The following is a 24684-nucleotide window of genomic DNA, read 5'->3' on the forward strand; positions in this document are numbered from 1 at the left end:
ATAGTCCATTGATGAGATCAACGGTTCGGTTCATACTTAGGCCCTTTGGCATTCGCTGTTTTAGCTTGTATTGAAGCAAGTCTTCGCAACATGATCAGGTCTAGCTATGGTAGAGAGTATAACGTGCCGTGCAGGTTCGATTAATTAAATTTGGATCTTAAATGCAAAATGTTAAATATCTCGAAAACGGACAAAATTTTTCTACCTAATACCTAGGTTTGCAGTATCAGGAACAAGAAAAACATAGTTTGATGATGAGATCGACGGTTCGATTCCTACATAGGCCCTTTGGCATTGGCAGCTATCTATTTCTACAAGATAGCGGTTATACATATCTTCTTATGAGACAGCTTAAGAGCGCTTGCACAAGATGGCTGCTGCTCTTATGAGACGCCCTAGGGGTGCTTGCGCAAGGTAGCAGCGACAAGACGGTGACTATACACAGCTGCTTATGATACGGCCTAGAGGTGCTCACACAAGATGGTGGCTGCTCTGATGAAGAAAGCTAGCTTTGCATCGCGCAGGTATGTTTACAGCACTAAACCTCATACCTTTGAAATTTGGTGGCGGGCAATTTGAAAAATTCGACGTGCTTTTTTCTTCACAGCAGCTATCTTTAGACAATAGCGGCTATACATAAGCTGTTAAGGCCTCCTCTTATGTCAAGGCATAGCTCTATCGAACAAGTTTAAACCTGCATCGGAATAGCTAGAGTAAGCACGTGCTGCAGTGATGACGTCATTATGCATGTTTAGACTTGCAAATCTCTAAAGAAACATAACAAGACTAGAATCGAACACTGCACTCTATACCGTGATCATGTGATCGGAACATTGATTGAAGTGTTTAGAACACTAAATAAGTGATCAAGACTATAATAGAACACTGTACTCGATACAACATGTGTTTAGAACATGTCAGGGGATACCTTTGTTCTAAGAAGATTAGATTACCGCACATTCCTTGTAGGGCTAATAGGCTAAAGGGCTAATGGGCTGATGGGCTAAAGGGCTAAAGGGCTAAAGGAGCAACAACCTCATCGATCGCTATCAGCAAGAACGCTTGTACTTTGTTAAGTGTAGAAAATTAATCTTTATTTGTAAATGGTTTCATGTTCAGAACAAGGAATGGAAGCTAGGGGTTACGTCTTACCTAATAAAATCCCCGAGGTGCGAAGAGTTACGTTTTTCGAACTAGTGTTTGGAACACTGAACTTTTCAAGATGATAGCAGAGAGTTTAGCAATGTTCTGTTGTTGGATTATAAATTCCGCGCTACAACATGCATAAGGTGGCAGCCTTGAGGTTTACCGCCGTAAAGATGACAAGAGTGAGGTTAGCAATGTTCCGTTGTTGGATTTTAAATTCCGCGTTATAACATGCATAAGGTGGCAGCCTTGAGGTTTACCACCGTAAAGATGGCAGCAGTGAGGTTAGGGTTCGTCAAGAAGACAGCTGTCAAAAAAGCACGTGGCTATGTTTACCAAACAAGAGCACGTGGCTGTGACGTCACGGTCACGTAGTATGCTGCGTCAGCATGAAAAGATCAATGTCTACACCTACGTAGTTAACACTCTGCTATGTTCACAAGATTTTTTACACATAAGTATTCTTTATGCTTTACGTTCATGTACATAGGTTATGTTAAGATAGCAGCAGATACAAGCGATGGTCACACGCTCTAGTAGAAGTTGCATGCATTATCAAAAGGTGGTGTGTACACGCTTTTAAACCTTGCTATTCTTACCGCTGCCATGTTCACAAGATTTTTAAACATCGCTATTCTTTGTACTTTAAGAACATGCACATAGGCTATGCTAAGATAGCAGCACAAACACATGCGAACTTTGTACATTCTAGTGGAGTAAGTTTAGTACTGCGTGCATCATAGATACATGATGTGTACGCGCATTGAAACATGGCTATACTTAATGCTGCTGTCATGTTTACAAGATTTTTATAAATTGCTATTCTTTATGCTTTAAGTTCGTGCACACACAAGCGATAGTCGTACGCTCTAGCAGAAGAAGTTTAGTACGATAGTCGATACATACATTATCGATAGGTGATGTGTACACGCTTTAGAACATAGCTCTTCTTTGTGCCTTAAGTTCACGCACTTGGGTTAGGGATACACAAAAGCGATTGCTACATGCTCTAGCGGAAGAACCCTAGTACGATTCTCGATGCTAAGATAGCAGCACACTTACACGATTTTAGCACAATCTAATAGGAAAAGTTTAGTATGATAGTCGTTTCATGAAAAATCATTAGGTAATGTGTACACGCTTTGAAACAAGGCTATTCTTTGTACTTTAAGTTCATGCGTACAGGTTATGCTAAGATAGCAGCACAATCTAGCGCAAGAAGTTTAGCACGATATTTGTTGCTTGGAAAATCGATAGGTAATGTGTACACGCTTTGAAACATGGCTATTCTTTGTACTTTAAGTTTATGGGTATAGGTTATGCTAAGATAGGCACAATCTAGCGGAAGAAGTTTAGTAAGAGATTCGATGCATTCAAAATCAATAAGGAATATGTACACGCTTTGAAACATGGCTATTCTTTGTACTTTAAGTTCATGTGTATAAGTTATACTAAGATAGCACAATCTAGCGGAAGAAGTTTAGTAAGAGATTCTATAGATGCAAAATCAATAAGTAATATGCACACGCTTTGAAACATGGCTATTCTTTGTACTTTAAGGTCATGCGTATAGGTTATGCTAAGGTAGCAGCACAATCTAGAGGAAGAAGTTTAGTACGAGAGTCGATGCTTGCAAAATCGATAAGTAATATGTACACGCTTTGAAACATGACTATTCTTTGTACTTTAAGTTCATGTGTATAAGTAATACTAAGATAGCAGCACAATCTAGCGGAAGAAGTTTAGTACGGGAGTCGATGCATTTAATATCAATAAGTAATATGCACACGCTTTGAAACATGGCTATTCTTTGTACTTTAAGGTCATGCGTATTGGTTATGCTAAGGTAGCAGCACAATCTAGAGGAAGAAGTTTTGTACGAGAGTCGATGCTTGCAAAATCGATAAGTAATATGTACACGCTTTGAAACATGGCTATTCTTTGTACTTTAAGGTCATGTGTATAAGTTATGCTAAGATAGCAGCACAATCTAGTGGAAGAAGTTTAGTACGGGGGTCGATGCATGTAATATCAATAAGTAATATGCACACGCTTTAAAACATGGCTATTCTTTGTACTTTAAGGTCATGCGTATAGGTTATGCTAAGGTAGCAGCACAATCTAGAGGAAGAAGTTTAGTACGAGAGTCGATGCTTGCAAAATCGATAGGTAATGTGTACACGCTTTAAAACATGGCTATTCTTTGTACTGTAAGTTTATACGTATAGCTTATGCTAAGATAGCAGCACGATCTAGCGGAAGAAGTTTAGTACGAGAGTCGATGCATGCAAAAGCGATAGTTGATGTGTACACGCTTTGAAACATGACTATTCATTGTACTTTAAGTTCATGGGTATAGGTTATGCTAAGATAGCAGCACACTCTAGCGGAAGAAAATTAGTACGATATTTGATGCATGCAAAATCAATAAGTTATGTGTACACGCTTTGAAACATGGCTATTCTTCGTACTTCAAGTTCATGTGTATAAGTTATGCTATGATAGCAGCACAATCTAGCGGAAGAAGTTTAGTACGATATTTGTTGCATGCAAAATCGATAGGTGATGTGTACAGGCTTTGAAACATGGCTATTCTTTTTACTTTAAGGTCATGCGTATAGGTTATGCTAAGACAGCAGCACAATCTAGCGGAAGGAGTTTAGTACGAGAGTCGATGCATGCAAAATCGATAGGTAATGTGTACACGCTTTGAAACATGGCTATTCTTTGTACTTTAAGTTCATGTTTATAAGTTATGCTAAGATACCAGCACAATCTAGCGGAAGAAGTTCAGTACGAGATTCGATGAAAGCAAAATCAATAAGTAATGTGTACACGCTTTGAAACATGGCTATTCTTTGTACTTTAAGTTCATGTGTAAATGTTATGCTAAGATAGCAGCACAACCTAGCGGAAGAAGTTTAGTACGATATTTGTTGCATGCAAAGTCGATAGGTAATGTGTACACGCTTTGTAACATGGCTATTCTTTGTACTTTAAGGTCATGTGTATAAGTTATGCTAAGATAGCAGCACAATCTAGCGGAAGAAGTTTAGTACGAGAGTCGATGCATGCAAAATCGATAGGTAATGTGTACACGCTTTGAAACATGGCTATTCTTTGTACTTTAAGTTCATGTTTATAAGTTATGCTAAGATACCAGCACAATCTAGCGGAAGAAGTTCAGTACGAGATTCGATGAATGCAAAATCAATAAGTAATGTGTACACGCTTTGAAACATGGCTATTCTTTGTACTTTAAGTTCATGTGTAAATGTTATGCTAAGATAGCAGCACTATCTAGCGGATGAAGTTTAGTACGATGGTCGATGCATGTAAAATTGATAGGTGATATGTACACGATTTGAAACATGGCAATTCATACTGCTGCTCTGTTCCCAAGTCTTTTAAGCATAGCTAATCCTAATGCTGCTCTTAACGACGTCGAGCTAAGGATTGATTACGTGACCGTAACGTCACAGCCACGTGCTCTTGTTTGGTAAACATAGCCACGTGCTTTTTTGACAGCTGTCTTCTTGACGAACCCTAACCTCACTTTGAAGGACAATAGAGCGTCGCTAACCTCACTGCTGCCATCTTTACGGCGGTAAACCTCAAGGCTGCCACCTTATGCATGTTATAGCGCGGAATTTAAAATCCAACAATGGAACATTGCTAACCTTACTCTTGTCATCTTTACGGCGGTAAACCTCAAGGCTGCCACCTTATGCATGTTGTAGCGCGGAATTCATAATCCAACAACAGAACATTGCTAAACTCTCTGCTATCATCTTGAAAAGTTCAGTGTTCCAAACATTAGTTCGAAAAACGTAACTCATCGCACCTCGAGGATTTTATTAGGTAAGACGTAACCCCTAGCTTCCATTCCTTGTTCTGAACATGAAACCATTTACAAATAAAGATTAATTTTCTACACTTAACAAAGTACAAGCGTTCTTGCTGATAGCGATCGATGAGGTTGTTGCTCCTTTAGCCCTTTAGCCCATTAGCCCTTTAGCCCATTAGCCCATTAGCCCTTTAGCCTATTAGCCCTACAAGGAATGTGCGGTAATCTAATCTTCTTAGAACAAAGTTATCCCCTGACATGTTCTAAACACATGTTGTATCGAGTACAGTGTTCTATTATAGTCTTGATCACTTATTTAGTGTTCTAAACACTTCAATCAATGTTCCGATGTCATGATCACGGTATAGAGTGCAGTGTTCGATTCTAGTCTTGTTATGTTTCTTTAGTGATTTGCAAGTCTAAACATGCATAATGACGTCATCACTGCAGCACGTGCTTACTCTAGCTATTCCGATGCAGGTTTAAACTTGTTCGATAGAGCTATGCCTTGACATAAGAGGAGGCCTTAACAGCTTATGTATAGCCGCTATTGTCTAAAGATAGCTGCTGTGAAGAAAAAAGCACGTCGAATTTTTCAAATTGCCCGCCACCAAATTTCAAAGATATGAGGTTTAGTGCTGTAAAAATACCTGCGCGATGCAAAGCTAGCTTTCTTCATCAGAGCAGCCACCATCTTGTGTGAGCACCTCTAGGCCGTATCATAAGCAGCTGTGTATAGTCACTGTCTTGTCGCTGCTACCTTGCGCAAGCACCCCTAGGGCGTCTCATAAGAGCAGCAGCCATCTTGTGCAAGCGCTCTTAAGCTGTCTCATAAGAAGCTATGTATAACCGCTATCTTGTAGAAATAGATAGCTGCCAATGCCAAAGGGCCTAAGTAGGAATCGAACCGTCGATCTCATCATTAGACTATGTATTTCTTGTTCCTGATACTGCATACCTAGGTATTAGGTAGAAAAATTTTGTCCGTTTTCGAGATATTTAACATTTTGCATTTAAGCCCCAAATTTAATGAATCGAACTAGCACGACACGTTAGCCTCTGAGCTAGCTTTCTTCATAAGAGCAGCAGCCATCTTGCGCAAGCACCCTTAAGGCGTCTCATAAGGAGTCGTGTATAGCCACCATCTTGCGTCCGCCATCTTGCGCAAGCATCCTTAGGGCGTCTCTAGCTATCTTGTGCAAGGACCCTTAAGCCGCCTCATAAGAGCAACCGCCAGCTTGCGCAAGCATCTCTAGGGTGTCTCATAAGGAGCCCTGTATAACCGCTATCTTGCGCAAGCATCCCAAGGGTGTCTCATAAGAACCTATGTATAGTAGCCATCTTGCATAAGCACCTTTAAGGAGTCATGTATAGCTACCATCTTGTGCAATTAGCGTCGAGAGATGACTGCTGTAGAATTTTTCTTTTTAAAATATCCGCCACCATATTTCAACTAAAGACTGTAGCACTGAGGTTTGCGATGTAAGATGCCGGATGACAGCTGACAAAGAGCGCGTGAGTTTGTTTACTAAACAAGAGCACGTGGAATTTTTCAATTTTCCACCACCACATTTCAAATGTATCTAGCTAAAGATGGCAGCACGGTGCTCTCTTGATTAAAGATGGCGGATGACAGCTAACAGAACTTTTCAAATTGCCCGCTACTACATGTCATACAGAGGGCAGCACGGAGCTCTGTGGATTAAAGATGGCGGATGACAACTGACGAAATTGCCCGCATGATAGCAGCACAGTGCTCTATTGATTAAAGATGGTGGATGACAGTTGTCAAAAAGCACGTGGCTTTGTTTCCAAACAAGAGCACGTGGAATTTGCCGCCACCAGATTTCAAAGGTATCTCGCTAAAGAGGGCAGCACTGTGCTCTGTTGATTAAATATGGCGGATGACGGCTGTCAAAAAAGCGCGTGAGTTTGTAAAGCATGTAGAATTTTTCAAATTGCCGCCACCACATAGAGGGCAGCACGGTGCTCTCTTGATTAAAGATGGCTGCTGTCATGTGGAATTGCCTGCCACTACATTTCAAAGGTATCTAGCTAAAGAGGGCAGCACGGTGCTCAAAGATGGCTGCTGTCAAAAAGCATTTTTCAAATTATCCGCTACCACATTTCAAAGCTAAGTAGCTAAAGAGGGCAGCGCTGTGCTCTATGGATTAAAGATGGCGGACTGTAGCTGTCAAATAAGCATGTAGCATTGTTTCCAAACAAGAGCACGTGGAATGTTTCGAATTGCCGCCACCACATTTCAACTAAAGAGTGCGGCACGGTGCTCCCTTGATTAAAGATGGCGGATGTAGCTGTCAAAAAAGTACGTGGTTTGTTTCCAAGGCACTTAGAAGTTTTCAAATTGCCGCTACCACATAGAGTGCAGCACGGTGCTCAAAGATGGCTGCTATCAAAAAGCATTTTTCAAATTATCCGCCACCACATTTCAAAGGTAAGTAGCTAAAGAGGGCAGCACTGTGCTCTATAGATTAAAGATGGTGGATGACAGCTGTCAAAAAAAGCACGTGGATTTGTTTATCTCGCGCTAGTGAGGCTAAGTTGGTAGCACTAAGGTTTAGACCCGCCAAGATGGCAGCACTGCCGATGACAGGTGACGAATTTGTAGCTACTGCGATAAAGAGAGCATCACAGTGCTCTGTAATTTAAAGATGTCAGATGACAGCTGTCAAAAAAGCACGTGGCTTTGTTTACCACGCGCTAGTTAGGTTAAGTTGGTACTACTGAGGTTTAGGCCCGTCAAGATGGCAGTACTGAGGTTAGCGATGCGTTGTTGTCTGTCAAAAAGCACGTGGCTGTCAAAAAACACGTGGATTTGTTTACCTCGCGCTAGTTAGGTTAAGTTGGTACTACTGAGGTTTAGGCCCGTCAAGATGGCAGTACTGAGGTTAGCGATGCGTTGTTGTCGATGACAGCTGTCAAAAAGCACGTGGCTTTGTTTACAAATTCAAATTTCCCGCGGGTGGTGGAGGAGACCTCTGGGAGGCCTCTGGCTGCGGTGGCGGTGGAGGAGGCCCATGGGAGGCCCCCCAGTGCGGTGGCGGTGGAGCTGGCCTCTGGGAGGCCTCTGGCTGTGGTGGCGGTGGAGGTGGCCTCTGGGAGCCCGCGGTGGCGGTGGCGCCGGCCCCAGAACCATCCAATTATACTACTGTTTCCCCAAACCAGCTCTATGGGGTTACATTGACAGTGATAGGGTGGCAGGCGACCCTTTCTGTCAACAAGTGTATCAGTTTCATACTTTTTTGCCTTTGGCTTGAATTGTTTCAGAAGGGACAACAGTTCGAGTCTGGTGTGATTGCTGTCATGAGGAATATTCCTAGCAGATAACCACGATATAATATCAGCTTTTCGTTTGTTCGTCGTAGGAATTCGTTCTAGCTGTACTGAATGGTAGCTGGCATTGTCCAGTACAATCACTGCGTCTTTGATGTTCCTTTCGTCAAGAGCGTCTAATAACTTCAAAAATCACTCTTTAAAAACCATAGCGTTCATATCAGTGTGGTAGTCATCACTGGTCGATTTCACCTTTGGCCTGGAAACCAATTTACACTCCTGTAGAAAACCAGTGTGACTGGAACCTACGTGACAAACAATAGTTCGTCCACCTTTCCCCACAGGAACTTTTAAACCTCCTGTACCCTCATTATCTTGCCAGACTTTCGTTGGAGCGTAATTCTGATGAATGTAAGTCTCATCTAAATAAAATATAGGGGGGGGGGGGCGATGGGTCCTTATTCCTCAGGAGATGCATTTTTCTCAAAAACGTTACTCTGGCTGTTACTATATCAGCTCTCTCCATTAAAAATCTTCTCCCGTCGTTGCTTTTTTTATTCTTGAACCCCATAGACTTTAGTATCCTCCACAATGAAGTAACTCCCCATTTAAATTGTATATCTCTTTCTAAATTACCACGTAATTTGTTCAGTGTCAGGTATTCACCCTTTACGTAATAACTGAGGAGAGTTATTCTAATTACATCTTTATGGAATCCGTCGATTGCCTTGTTACACAGTTCCTTTTGATTCGTTTGCGCGGTGATTGAAATGAGATGGAACCAGATGACTGGGTACTGTCTTCACCTTCCTTTACTATAGCCTGAACGGTTCGCGTACTAACTTGACAAGCTTCCGACACTCTCTGCTGCACTTTATACACACTCACTAAAGGGCCATTATTTTTTGCTTCCTTTTGAAAATATTCATGAACATTGCTGATCAATTTTCTACCCTGGCTCCTTAACTCTTTCCTCTTCGCCATTGCAAGATATATAGTGCAATTATTATATAAAAAGCACAGAGCAACACAAATAGAAACAATAGAAGAAACTAACGTCACATCACATACCAAGGAAACGTTAATCGAAGAATGCAGTAAAGGACGCGGAAAGAATTACTCACAAAACAAACTCTATGTAATACCCAACGCACACAGTAAGGCTACTCGGCAACACAGCAGTTCGTGGAGCGAAGTGAGCGCGGCAAAGTCTCCGGGTGACTGAATAGTTCTCAGTGCCACCGCTAGGCGATGTTTTGTCTGATTGGGCAGTGAAATACTGCCCGCACCCCACTTCCCCTGACAGCATGTAGGCCGCCCGCCATCAGAGTAGAAAAGAACTATAGGTAGTAATTTGCTTGCTTTGGAAGGACCAGAAATCAAATGACATCAGAGATGTCTATGAACTAATCTACCAGGGTACATCCAACAGGAATTGTGTTGACTTCATTATGTGTGCAAGCTTGCAAGATTAAGTTGTTGAGGTTCAGCCCTATGTCCTCTCAAACTTGTGTTTTCCCTGTCGCAATCTGGCTGTAATGAAATGGCGTATAGTTTTTAGTGCCGGAATGTGTCCGAGGACTTCGGCTTTTGATTTGACTCCCGTAGGCGACCTGCGTGTCGTGATGATGAACCCGTCCCGTGCCAGGGGAATTAGCCAGTTATGGTTAAAATTCCCGACCCTGATTCCTGTGGCCTAAGGCTCGCTGACCATTTAGCCATGGAGCCGGACAGTCTGGCTGTGATGACCTAAAAATGGAACAGCATTGGCAGGAGCTACGAGATCATGTTTGAGACTGTCCTGAACATGAGTTCCCACTTCTCTCTGGTGATATTAATACCCATGTTGGTCACACTAAGAATCTGTCATGATGGTAATACCTACTGTATCTGAAAAGATGATGGAACTCATATTTTGGATTTCACCGAGGCAAATGACTTGATTTCTGATAATACGTTCTTCGTAAGTGCATCAATCAGCTCATCACTGCAGCAACCAAATTGACCTTATCGTTGTTCGGCATCGTGATCTCCGACTAGCAAACGGTGTGGATGTGTACCGCCTCAACTTAGGGTAGTCATAGCAGAATTAAGGACCTCTAAGCATCGTAGATGTGGAGGTATAAATACCCCCCGAGAAGATCAAGTGGTGGAGGCTTAAAGGGCAGTAGGAGACCCTAGCAGACAGCATACACTTTCCTCCCGTTGACCTGAATGCGATTCACAACACTTGGACCACATTCTAAGGACCTTTCACTGGAAACATAACAGTAAACTTGGGTACATCAAAACATAGTTCCTGCCGCATTGAAAAACAAACGTTCTTATGGATGATTTCAGTCGAAGAAGAGGTGTAGGATAAAAGGACATACAGTATACAAACTGGGCTTAACAAAAGATACCAGAACACAGGGAAAGAATTGTCATTGCCAAATCTGTCGCTGAATAGAGGCGCATTCACTATGTACAAGGTGTATCACAACTATACCGACAGAGAAATCAGGCATGCTCTTCGTGTGATGAGAATGATGGTGCAGTCGGATTGGCGGGAAATGTTTTTCTTTTGGTTAATTGAAGTGACCTTGTTACTTGCGGGCGCGCGATTCAAATTGACGAACTTATTGTATTTGCTACAGCGGAGAGCTAGCCGCTCGCTGTTTCTGTGCGCCGGAAAAGGGAAGGGAGGGGAAGTGAAAAGTGGGAGGTATAGGTAATGCTCGGTGCGAATGCACAAGTTTCTCGTTCATTTCGCATAGTCGCTTCTGAGCTCCGCTAGGCGGTGTACAGTTTGTTCAACACAAATTGACTACGAAGTGGGCCACATAGAAAGAGAAGACAAGCTTGTAGCAGGAATACAGGCAGGTTTCCACTCACCACACATCCTTAACAGAGTCTGAAGGTGAACTATGCACCTAAGTAGAAGGGGCCATAACATCTACTGTAATCAAACCATTTGTGTATTGTTCCCTTCGTTCAGTATTTCATTGAATTTACAGTGTTGTGAGTGAAGGAATACACAATCGCGGCGCGGCAGCACTGAGCATGTCACTGCGACAACCAGACGAGAGGTGAAACAATCTGGTGCTTTCACTGACTGACAAGTGTGTTTTAAGTACAGTGTGTTCTTGCACTGTGTGTGCAATTAGGGCTATTTAATAAATGAACTGTGGATATTGCCTGTTAGAGACAATCCTGTTCTAGTCCTATGAGAGAATTGATCATACGCGCGAAACATCTCTGTCTGCATCATACACTCCGCCACCCCTCTCTACCCTTGTCTTCCCTGAAACATGGCAGCAGCTCATCGCGCACCCGGAAGAAACAATTTAACCTCATTTTCTCCGCCAGTCTGATTACAACACTAGGGGCAGCCTTGATTTTTGACGGTATAGTTCTGATAAACAATGAACACCACTGAACTCAAAGGAAGAATAAAAAACTATTTTCCGGCTGACCAAAGTTGAACACAGGTATTGAGCACTCTGTGTGTATTAGAGGCGATAATGACCAGTGATTACAGGTCAGATAGGGAATCCTCGAACTTTGACAACTACCTACATTTGTAGCGAATTCCTGCATTGAGTTCTCACATCACCCTATTCCAGATGGTAAGTCTTATCTTATGCATCACATCAGAGGAAGTCGGGAGTGCCGTCAAGAGTATGAAGAACCAAAAAGCGACCTGACCACACGACCTCCCAGCAAACGTCTGAACGTTGTAGCAATTTAAAGAACTCATTATCAACTGGCTGACTAGCTTTTTCATTGACAGAGTTGACTCTGGGTCAGTTCCATATTATTGGGCTACAAACATCCTTGTGCCTATTTTTAAGCAAAATGATGATCCAGAATAATGTGCAGATTACCGTCCAGTTTGTCCCCTATTGCACACGAGAAGATCTTCGAGTTACCCGTCATTATTGACTGGGTGAAATGGTTGGCATTATTGCTAACCAATGCTTCTTCATTAAGGGTGCTGGAACAACTCACGCAATTTTTCCTACCAGAATACAAATTGAAAAGCACTGAGCGAAACAGCAGCCGTATACTGTATATTGCCTTCCTTAACCTTGAAACGACTTTCGACCGTGTTCTACACCGTGTGATCTGGTCTGCACTCGTGACCATAGTGTACCAGAATGCTTATAATTTGGATCAAGTTGGTATACACAAACACCAGAGGTTGTGTACGCTGCTCTGTCAACGTCTCGGAGAGCTTCTCAATGAAAGCTTTAAGTTGGTGTGTACACCATTGTTCCACTGTGTCCCCATTTCCCTTTGTCCTCAGCATGGACACCACCACATGGGACCTGCAATGGAGTGTTCCTAGGACTTTATTAAATGCAGATGATGTGGCACTTGCTGATAGACCAAGAACGACACTGTGGCATCAAGGTGAAGTTCGGTATATATGTTTCTCACATTACTACCTTAGAATGAACAAGAAAGAAGAGTGAATACTTGGAGTCATCGGAATCATGTAATGGCTCCATCCAAATTGGTTCAGGTATCTAGGATCTCGCCTATAGACTGATAGTGGGGTAGTTGTAGAAGTACGAATTACGATAAAGGCAGCATGGATGAGATCAAGGGAAGTCACTGGCATACTCTGTGACTGAAGGATGCCACTACGTATGAAGTCCAGAATATACTGCATTTTACTACGCCGTGTTGCTAAGAACGGTGTTGCATGTTGACAGATTCAGAAAGGTTTTACGCCCTTCCCGCGTCCAGAATAGGTGCCTAATGATATCTCAACCTGATCTCAGGTATCATTACTTCAATCTTCACTAATATTTTAAACGTGGGATCCAGACAACGCTGATACTTTAAATATTTCTCTCATCAAGATTAATGGACGTCTCCATCTGACGTGTCCTTGAACTGCAAGAGAACCGGTAATCCAACCACTTAGCTCTAAGTTGACTTTGCTATAACAGAAAACTTCAAATAGCACATCATATACATCTTAACTATTGGCATTTTAGATAAAAAAAATAAAATGTGGAACTAAGTTTGGAAAGTGATTGATATTTGTTTTTGTGGAATGTATTCACCATGTAGGCTCATATTATTTTCAATGATCGTGTTGTTATCGCAATTGAAATTAGTTATTGTTTATATTTAATGAAGCATACATAAAGAAAGCGATGAAATGCTTGGAAAGTTATTGGTTACATTGATCTGAAGGATCATTCTATACAGCAGTTTTCTTTAGGACAAGATTTGTTAGGAACATATTATTTTGATTTCGTAGCACTGCAACATATGCTTCTGGAAAATTAGTTTATCAATCGACAACACAAATCTGCTTCTCTTCAAATTAATTCTAATATTAACCATCATCATATTTGATATTCATTCACTATTAAACGCAAATCATCATTGGACGTATATAACAAGGTAATAATATTCTCAAATATACAATACATGACCTAATGTGCGTGTTATTCCCAGTATTTTCCCTAGGGAAAATCATCTTTGAAGACACTATGTAATATCTAATTTAAATTAGATTTGTTATACAATATAGTAATAATTATCCATGTTGACCTACGTATGCCATCATTATTTTGGTAAAAATGTGATTTCAGAGTAGAAGTATCAGGTTGAAACATCCAAGTGAGTAATGGAATCAATCTTATCTGAATTCCCTTTGATGCTCTTAATCTATAATAACATTTTATGTATGTGTTACCACGTCGTCATTAACATATTGTATGGATTCTCGGACAATATATTATCATTGGTAATGAACATGTATGATCCCACTGTGCGTCAATATATCTTTCCTAACATTTCAAATACTTCACTTACATCTCTTATTCCGTCGTAGCATTACTTATTCCTTCAATATATCCTCCACTTTCTTCATATAACATCATAATATCTACATATAAATCATTTTATCTCGTATCTCTTCATATTCTTTCATACATTTCGCATATATATTACTTCACGCACAAATAACCTTGTTTTCAAATACTCGTCGTATCGGATCGATATCTTTTTAAATTACATTCACATGTCTTCAGTCGGCCATAATATATACAAATCTAACATATATCCTAACTTATTATGGTAACATAAATCCTCTACTTATCATAATATCAATTGGCATTACGTATCGATTATCCTAAAATTATTCCTCCTATACACCTCACACATGACAGGGTATAATATAATTGGAACTCTTTGCTCTCATTGATACATTATTATCACTTACTACACTCCCAAACTAGGGTTTCTTTTATTTCTGACGAAGACTACCTATTGCCTTGCATCATCGGCGCATATAAATCACTCGCGAGAATCTAATATCATTTAAATTATTCTGAAGACACTACTGTAAACATGCCTATTAATGTGGGCTTTAACTACATAAATACTAACCTTTCTTCTATTTATCGATATATCTATTTTATTACAGAAACTTATCTTTTTCCGTCGCTTTCCGGAATGATATATGTTACTTGGTCACCCTGCTTGGCCGGTCATCGTGATGTTATCGGGAACGAAGGTTCATCTCTGCCATGTCGGCCCAGCTCGGAATCATCTAGATAGTCAATCTCAAATCTTCTTAGAAAGCCATTATTTTCTTTAAAAGCTCGGTTGAAAAGACGAAATACATTGATGAAATCAGCCGTGACATGTTCTCGTTTTTCAAAGCCTTCTAACATAACATACTTCATTCTGCTTAATATTGCTTCGTATAATCTCAGTTGCTATTAGATTTCCAATATGGCTGCTAACATTTCAAGTTTATCTCTTATAGAATGGCTTTTCCAGTTATTGATAATTTATGCTGCGATGTATTGAATATCTGCTTTCATAGTTACGGCCTTATCTTCGTGGATATTATATGACATTGCTAATCAATTTATAAGTCACGTATTTCAATATTTACGCTTATTATATAATCTTTTTATATGATCCTCTCTTATATTCTTGTTTAGACGTTATAAATATCTTTCTTTTCTTGAATTCTTCTCTCGTTATTAATATCTTATATGCTTTATGCAGCTTCTTGCTCCGAACACGTCCAGTCCCTTGAGTTAGCTTTTAATTTGTGATTTTTCAACAGTATTGGTTTTAAGAATTCGAATATCAATCTTGTCTTGGTCACTGCCATCACGATCTCAATCATTCCGACTTTGCGTTACTCTCAACTTCCTTGACATTTTATGTAATTTATTCGTTGTGTCTAACTTCATTACTAGTAATCGCGTTCGTCTTAATTCGATTGAGCTTAATTTCCGGAATAGTGGAATGGCACAGTATGTAGTACCAATTATATAACATGGGAATGTGTATACTCCATTAGACGATGCGTATCGCAGTCCTGCGAGACGCCATTCACCAGCAAATGGGAATCGCACCCATCTCTCGTGAGGCAAAGGTCGTGTCACGAATGGTATGGTCATGTCCTTTTGCAGTACCTGACGCAGTTGACATTTTCACCCAGTGTCTTGAAATTAATTTCCATGTCCACATGGACCTACAACAAAAACGGCATTGTAAATAAGTTAGAAAATGTATAACTAGAAATTCTGCTGGCATTGGTAATATTTCTGGGCATATACTAAATTCAGTTGATTGAGATATAGAACCAAATATGTAGTGATTAATTGGATGTATGCAGCAGCTGTACCAAATGAATTAAGATTTGGTGTAGTAACACCCTGCTTATAAAGAAAATTTTGATAAACATAAACGAATAATTACACTCTAGTCATCTTGACCGGTTTTGGATGCCAGCTCTTGGTATTGATTCTTCATGATTATATTATACACCTTCACAACAATACTAACCGGTTCGATAGAAGTGAGTTCAGGTTTAGGAAATATTACTCCACTGCAGCTCGTAGATTCCAGCAAATTATGGCAAACATTTTAGATTCAGGAGGTCAAATGTATCACGATTGGCATGTGTAAGGCTTTTGACAGTATTGTGAGAGTGACATTGGGCAATGGTATGATGGCAAATGGGGTGGAAAGTCAGATTTGTGTGTTTCCAAATGGGAGTCCTTCCTGTTTTAATTATTGTGTTGATGGGGTGAAAGTTCCTTATGGGGATCTCTGTAAATAAGGGTAGATCTTCATTGATGTATCCACCTAAAGAAGATTGAAAATAAAGTTTTTGGATTTCTTAATGAAATTATGAGGTTATTTATAGGTTGTTAAGGAGAGGGAATATGCATGCCCAGTAGGCCTCAATTAGAGCATGAGACCGTCACCAGGATTACTTGATTAGAGAACAGGAAGTAATCCACAGAATCAGCTCCATTCCTCGTGGTGAGTTCTGACAAAAGAGTTTTGTTACGTAAATATTGCGAAGTTTGTGCTGGGAGGACTTGGAAAAAAGTAGACAGGCTGTTTGACTAAGCGATATATATTCAGATGTCATTGGAGAGATGGCTTGGAATGACGTTAGTTGATCAGTAAATTTAAGTCATGTTCTTTAAATGTAGGAAAGGTCAGAACATGAAGATAAGTTATAATTCAAGGGGACAAATTTTGGCAAACATTTTTTTGTATGAAGATGATTTAATGATTGAAATAATTTACCAAGAGAGTTGTTTCATAAATTTCCACAATCTTTTTCTACATCAAAAACTGATAAACAATCTGCCACCTTCTTGACAGCCCTAAATGCTGATCAGTAGTGATGGATGGATTTCATGGTTGATAGATTGATTGATAGACTGATTGTTTGATTTTTGCTTGATGGTTTTAATGTGTTGAGCAGAGAGGGTTGAAAACAAAGTAATTTTGATTTGATTTGACTGTTCCTTTACATTCTTATATTTTTACATTGGGAGATGAATTAATTATACTCTTATTGTGCCAATATGAAATGTATTTTCTCAGCTCTTTCTTGTTTAGTCCTATATATTTTTATTCCCTTTTAATTCTACTTTTCTTATTTTTTACTTATAGCCTTCCGAAGGTATTAAGGAGGAAATATTCACAGACCCTGGTACAATTAAACAGCTGGTACCGAACATCGAAGAAGAAACAAAGTACGTACACCACACACCCTAAACAGTATGGAATATGTAGTACCTATTCACTGTTGTGTTCAGTAGTGGATGATTTATATCCGAAAACTGGCCGTTTTCATCAGTCTAATCCTTTCTTTAAATGGTTACATTTAAACACTGACATCGTAAAATTATATAGGTTAAAATTATCTAAAATATTCCGGAACTTTTAGATCGTACTTAATGACCCTTCATGTAGTTTTATCGAATCTGTCTACAAAAAATCTCTGGTAGAGCTGTATTTATTTATGTTACCGTGTTTTCCGTGGTAGTAAGAGGTGAAAGAAGGTGCTGGGGATGAACAGGTCTCAAAATACAAAATTACAGTTAGTTTAAAATTTAACAAGGTTATATTTTCTTTTCAAACTCAGAAATAACAAGAATGGCAGGTACAGAGTAGCAAGGCAACAAAAGAGCAACAACAGTATTTACAGGCTTTGGGCTTCGAGCCCCGAACTTCCAATTCTTGAGCAGTTAGCCCGAGTTTACATGTACATAAGGTTTAGCAAAGGGGCAGAAAACCCCAATCATGCCCAGGAGCACTTGCTCCGAATTACACAGTAATACCTCCTAGAGGCACTCAGAAACAAATTTCAAAAGAGCGATCCGCTCTCAAAGTTTTAAGCCTATCACAAGACCACACCAAACTCTACTTTCAAGCTGTCCTCTAAGGACGTAAACACAGGGGTAAAATACCCAACCTACTGAGGTCTATTAAGCGGGAAAAGGATAATTACATGACCTCCAAATAATTTGAGAGGAGGCGATCTGCACTCCTAAGACCTTTTGTTTAAAACCTAATTTGGCTCTAGGCCGCTAATGCAAGGGCTAATCCCATACTAAAGAGGTGACTTATGAAAGAAACAAATTTACATTACGTTAAGGAAGAATAGGTTGTGAAAAATAAGTTCACCTCAAAACAATATGAGTGGGAGCTCGAGAGGGTTAAGCACTCTCTATCCCAATATGTAGTTTCAAAGATAGAATAGCTACTAAGTGTCTTTACATTTTAGAGGAAAGTTACATGGTGAAAGGCTTCGGACCCGCCCCGAGAGTTAAACTGCTGAGCAAGCAAGAAAATAAGTTATTAATCGGCCATTACCTTGTTGTTGACTGCTGCCGAAGAAAGAGGCGCTTCCCGCCCCCTGCTATGTACTTTACACACTCAAAGATGGAACAGAAGTGGCGCGGAGACCCTAAAATCAGCAGTTTATATACTCTCGCGGAAAGTTCGAGGCGTTACCGGAATGAAAACACCCTCCCACCAAACCTTTATTGGCTAGGGTTAAGCAATATATCCCCTTTGAGGAAGATACACTTGATTGGTTATAAATTAATGAAAGAAATTCGGGATTGGCTAAATACAAAACAAGGGGAAATAAAGGGGTATACAGCCAACTTAAACAATACCAGAAAGAAATTTAACAAGAAACAAACTTTTGAAAACAAAATTTCTTCAAAGACACAGTTCTTTCACTTCGCACTAGGGTGCACTATTGTAGTTCTTCAGTAGTGTCCTCTAGAAGAGACAGTTCACACTTCTTACCACAAGCAAAACAAAAATACGTCGAAAATAACACAGTTCAGAAACTTCAAAATTTGCAAGTAGTGACATCTTGTGAGAAACTTGAAATTTAACTCATTAGATAAAGTTCAGACTTCCTCCAGTAGAGGAGTTTTCAAGTGGCGCAAATTTTAAATTAGCGGCGTGGAGGTGTACCGCCTGGTATAGACCTCCCCCACCAAAAGTTCCTCCAGGGGTGTAACACAGAAGAACACAAACTTTTGTTTGAAAACAAGGTCCAAGTTATGATGTTGGTATGGAGATTAATTGCAGAAGCATTTATAAAAATTTTCTAAATTTGGTTTGATCCAGTTTCAAAATTCTCGTAGTAACTGCTGAAGCAATGTCTTTATGTTTGTAGAAGTTAAATTCAGAAGGAAATCTTTAGTTTTTAAAGTTGAGGAAAAATTTTCTAAGTCCACCAGGTATTGCAGTAAAATCCCAGAAAAGGTAATAATGTTGAACTGGAATGTCCATATAGCTGATTAAATCTTTTCAAGGTTGATTAAGTTGGATGGTCAGACCGGCCGTTGCAGCTTGAGTCCAGAGGAGGCCGCTCGGACCCCTCAAGTACCCTAAGATACCTCTCGCCCGCACTATGAGAGGAGTAGTGGTGTTGAAGCACGCCGCGCCCGCGGTGAATATATACAGGCTGCGGGCCAGTAGCAGGTCGTGCGCCGCACATCAGCCTTGGCCGGGAGGAGGGCTCCGGCTCGCCGTACACATGTCGTCCTCGCTGGAGAAGAGGGGGCCCTTCCTCTATCCCAGTCGCGGCACGGCGCCGCGCGGCTGCGGGGGCACTGAAACATTAAAGCTAGGCGGCAGAATTTTGTTGGACCATCATCATTTTTGAGGGCACAGGCTTTGTGGAGAGATTGAGGGGCCAGCGGCGTGCAGAAATTCATTTCCGATGCAAGCCACTGTGTGTAGTGGAGCAGGAGACGGGAGCGTGGTAATGGCCGTGGCAACGACAGGATGGCAGTTTAACGGTTCGGGGAAGGGTTTTACAAAAATGCTTACATATAAAACAAAATATTATAGAAGGGGCAGAATGCCTTAAAAGTGAAAACTCAAAAAAATATAACCTTCATATTCCTTTCAAGATCCTATGAAGCAAGTTAGTACAGAAATTATACAGGTTTCACCTGCGACAGGTGAACCCTAAATATCCTCTCGGTGGCTGGATTGCTTAATAATAATGTGACCGGCGTAAGGAAATCTAGAATGATACACGGCCTATGAAATCTGGGGGCAAGCTTGCCCGCGGGAACAAAATTCTTGACCATTACCTGGTCACCTACCTTCAAATGGGTGGGTCTCCGTCCACGATCATACCTTTCCCTAACCTTTTCATGAGACACTTTAAGATTGGCTTTAGCCTTCTTCCAAAGATCTTTAATGTTGTCCGGATCTATTGTCTCGGGTAGAATGTCACTCAGAGACCAGAGGTTGGAGAGCGGCATGTTGGGGACGAACTTGAACATCAAAGAAGCTGGAGTAAACTTATGTGATTCATGAACCGCCGAATTCAAGGCAAAAGCTAACCAATGCAGGGACGTGTCCCACCTAGAATGATCTTCATGATGATAGGCAATAAACGCGGACCTGAGATTACGATTAACCCGTTCAGCCAGAGATGGTTGAGTGTAATAAGCAGAGGTTGTCACATGAGAGATAGACAGGTCAAAACAGAATTTACGAAAAAGATTTGATGTGAACGCCTTAGCATTATCAGACACAATATATTGGCACGGACCAAAAGAAGCAAAAATAGAATTTAAGCAAGTAATGGTGGACTGAGCGGTAGCCAGCTTAGTCGGAAATAACCAGGAAAATCTTGTAAAACCATCTACGCATACAAAGATGAACTTGTTGGCATTTCCCTTTGACTGGGGGAAGGGTCCTACATAATCAATATACAGGCGTTCCATGGGGCGCGACGCTTGATGCGAAGACAAAAGGCCTACCTTGGTAGACATGGTGGGTTTACTGAGCAAACAAGATTTACAAGCTTTTACTAGTTCACGGATTTCACCGTCCATACCTTTCCAAATGAACCTTTCCCGAATCTTTTCACGAGTTTTAAAGATTCCAAGATGCCCCCCTAATGGGGTCTCATGATAGTACTTGAAGATCATAGGCACAAGAACAGCTGGAACGACAACTTTCATCATCTTGTCATGCCTCGAAGGGCAACATAAAACACCATTCCTCAGTACATAAGGGACGACATGTTCCCCAGAAGAAAGGGTTTCCATTATCGGAGCCAGCGTCGGATCTTCACGTTGGTATTTCTCGATATCCCTAAAGAGCATGGGAGCATCTGTTAAGATGGCATTAACATCAGATAGTATGGACTCGGGAGGTGATGTACTGTCGACCGGTTCATGGGTCTCGACGTCTTTGGAAAACATACGGCTGAGTCCATCAGCAACAACATTTTCGGTACCTCTGATATGCCGGACATCGAATTGGAAGGCAGAAATACGGATGGCCCAACGGGCTATACGACCAGTAAGACGCGGCCTACCTAAGACCCAGGTTAAGGCTTGATTATCTGTCTCCAGGTCGAATTTGACATGTTCCAGATAGAGACGGAACTTTTCTAAGGCAAATAAGACTGCCAAACCTTCGAGCTCATATATGGAATACTTTGCTTCTTGAGCCGATAGAGTCCTAGACGCATAGGCGATGGGTCGCCTCCCTAGTTCAATCTCTTGAAGAAGGACTGCAGCTACCGCTGACGACGACGCGTCGGTTTGGACTATGAATTTCTTTGAAAAATCAGGCATAGCAAGGACAGGGGCATTACAGAGAGCTAATTTAAGATCTTCAAAAGCGGCTTGTTGAGAAGGTCCCCACTCGAATTTGATGCCTTTCCTACGAAGAAGGTTCAAGGGCGCCGCTCTATTAGCGAAGTTAGGAATAAACTTTCTGAAGAAATTCACCATACCAATGAACCTGGCGATACCTTTAATGTCCTTGGGAGGTTTAAAATCACGGATGGCCTGAGTTCTAGAATGATCGACGGCAACACCATCAGTTGACACAATATGCCCTAGGAATGACATAGAGGGCTTAGCAAAGGCAACCTTGGACAACATGACAGTTAACCCAGCCTTACGAAGGCGATTGAGAACTTCTCGCAGATGATCTAGATGTTCTTCAAAAGTCTCTGAAAATACGACGACATCATCCAAGTAGTGATACAAGTACTCAAATTTGATGTCGGAGAAGACCCTATCTAGCAGCCTAGTGAGTACAGCTGCTCCCGTGGGGAGCCCGAAAGGCACGCGGTTGTATTCGTATAAATCCCAGTCCGTGGCAAACGCTGTAAGATGTTTAGACTCTTCGGCTAGAGGAATTTGATTGTAGGCCTGATTCAAGTCCAAGATGGTGAAGAACTTGGCCTTACGGAACCATGAAAAACAAGAATGAAGGTCGGGAAGGGGCACAGATTGTAACACCACCTTCCGATTGAGAGCCCTATAATCAATGACAGGCCTGAAGCCACCTTGGGGTTTCGGGACTAGAAAAATAGGCGAAGAATACGCCGACTTAGAGGGCCTAATAATACCATCCTTCAACATCTGATCGATGATTTCTTTCAGAGCCTTCATTTTAGGTGGAGACAGCCTATATGGTGGAAAACGGACAGGAATCGAATCCGTAACCTCAATTTTGTATTCAATAAGGTCAGTAACACCAAGAGTATCAGAGAACACCTCTGGAAACGACTGACACAACTTACGAATACTATCAGCCTGCTCCCCAGGTAGATGTCTAAGGTCTAACAACATCTCATCCTGGGTAGGCGAAATAGATGAACAAGATGCAGAATTACATTTTAACAAGGGGATTTTACAATTGGAAGCAAATTTGAAAGTGCACGACCTACTCTGAAGATCGAGCACAAGACCAGTGTAAGAAATGAAGTCAGCTCCCAATATAATGGGGCAAGACAAGTGCTTGGCCACAAACAATTTGATTTTCCATGTAAATTTAAAAATACGAATTTTGACATGTAAAGAACCGCGAATTTCTAATGGAGAGGAATTAGCCGAAACATATTGGATCGAAGAGGAACAATAATCAGGAAGTTTACAAACAGATTTCAATTTTGCATACCATTCAGCCGAAATAATAGAACAAACACTGCCTGAATCTAATAGAGCTGTTATTGGTTCGTTATTTAACTCAATCTTAAGAAAGGGAACAGGTGCGGGGGTATCCGCCGCAATCCTAAGACACTCTTTAGGGCATTCAAAAGATGAATTTGAAGACTGAACTTTCCCTGAATTTTCGACCTGTTTACCAGGGGCTGAGCCTCGGGAAGAGGGATTAGTCGACTCAGCCGAAGCCACTAGTCATTTTTTATTATTGGCATTGGTGGAATTTGCACCAGAATTTGAGCAGGAGGGGGTGCTATTTGAATTTGGGCAATTCTTGGCGATATGTGAGAAAGCCCCACATTTAAAACAGCCTTGTGATGAGCCAGCTCCATTATTTGCCCTACTAGATTTGATCAATGGACACTTGTTCCGAAGATGGTCAGGCGACCCGCAAGCGTAACATTTACGAGGTGTGACTGATCGGCGAGGTGGAGGCCGAGTATTACTAAAAGAAGGCGGGGGTTCTTTCGCGACACGCAAGGAATCGGCGTATCTAACTCCTTCCGCTGAGACGGCCAATGCTTCAAGTTCAGAGAAGGTTTGCGGGCACGCCGCGAAACACAAATATGACCTATGGGATGGTGAGATTCCTTCTACAATAGCCTGTACAATCTGATCTTCAGGAAAATGAAGAGCAAACACCCTAGTATAAAACTTAATGTCTTGTATGAAATCAGCCAGATTTTCATCCAATCTCTGTACTCGATAATAGTACTTCTGAATCAGAGATGACCTCGCGCGAGCAGGAATAAAATTTGCAAGCAAGTGTGCGCGAAAATCTTCAATAGATGACTGTTCAGCTATGGCTCTTACTATTTTGTCAGAGAGAATACCAATTGCATAAGGATAGATGATTTGCAAAATTTGACATGGAGAAAGAGAAAAAACAAGGGCATGATCCTGAAATTCAACTAAAAACCTTAAAAAAGAAATAACTTCACTGGTGGTGTTGACAGAAAACTTCGAGGTACCTCTGAGCAACATTGCCAATGGATGGGGCAAACTGCTGAACCCAGGTGACATAGTCGGTAAAGGTTTATGTGGCAAAGAAGTTAATTCAGAACGTACATTATTCAATGAGTTACGGCGTTCAGACTCGTTGTCTAATGGGGCAGAGATAGTTTGAGCAGCAACGGTTATCCTATTGACTTCTCCCTTAGGAGGCTCTTCCTCGCTACCAGCATTCATCGTGGCGGGTTGATCAGTTTTGGGAGGAACTTCCCCAGTTAACAATTGAGTGACCTTACTAGATAATTCAGAAATATTTTCAAGCACCGTACTAGCTTCCTTCCTCTGAACGTCATTCAACTTTAGAGACAACAGATCGTTAACTCTATTTGAAAAATGAAACAGCCTGGCTTGCACACGCTTAATTTGATTAGGAGTAGGATCATTTTCATCAAAAAAACTAACTACAGATGCTAGCCCAGTAATATTCTCGACGATCGTGGAAAGAGAGTCGTCAATTTCTTTCTCTCCCAAAGCGGGGATGGAAATGGGCAAATCAAGGGACTCTCTAAGCTTGTTTGTGTCTACTGCAACCGTGCCTCCAGATTGCACATTTCTGATAGTTAACTCATAGATCAACTCCTCCTTGCGCAAATAGCCAAGATGGAG

Source organism: Anabrus simplex, chromosome 10, assembly GCF_040414725.1.
Source record: "Anabrus simplex isolate iqAnaSimp1 chromosome 10, ASM4041472v1, whole genome shotgun sequence".
Classification (NCBI taxonomy): Eukaryota; Metazoa; Arthropoda; class Insecta; order Orthoptera; family Tettigoniidae; genus Anabrus; species Anabrus simplex.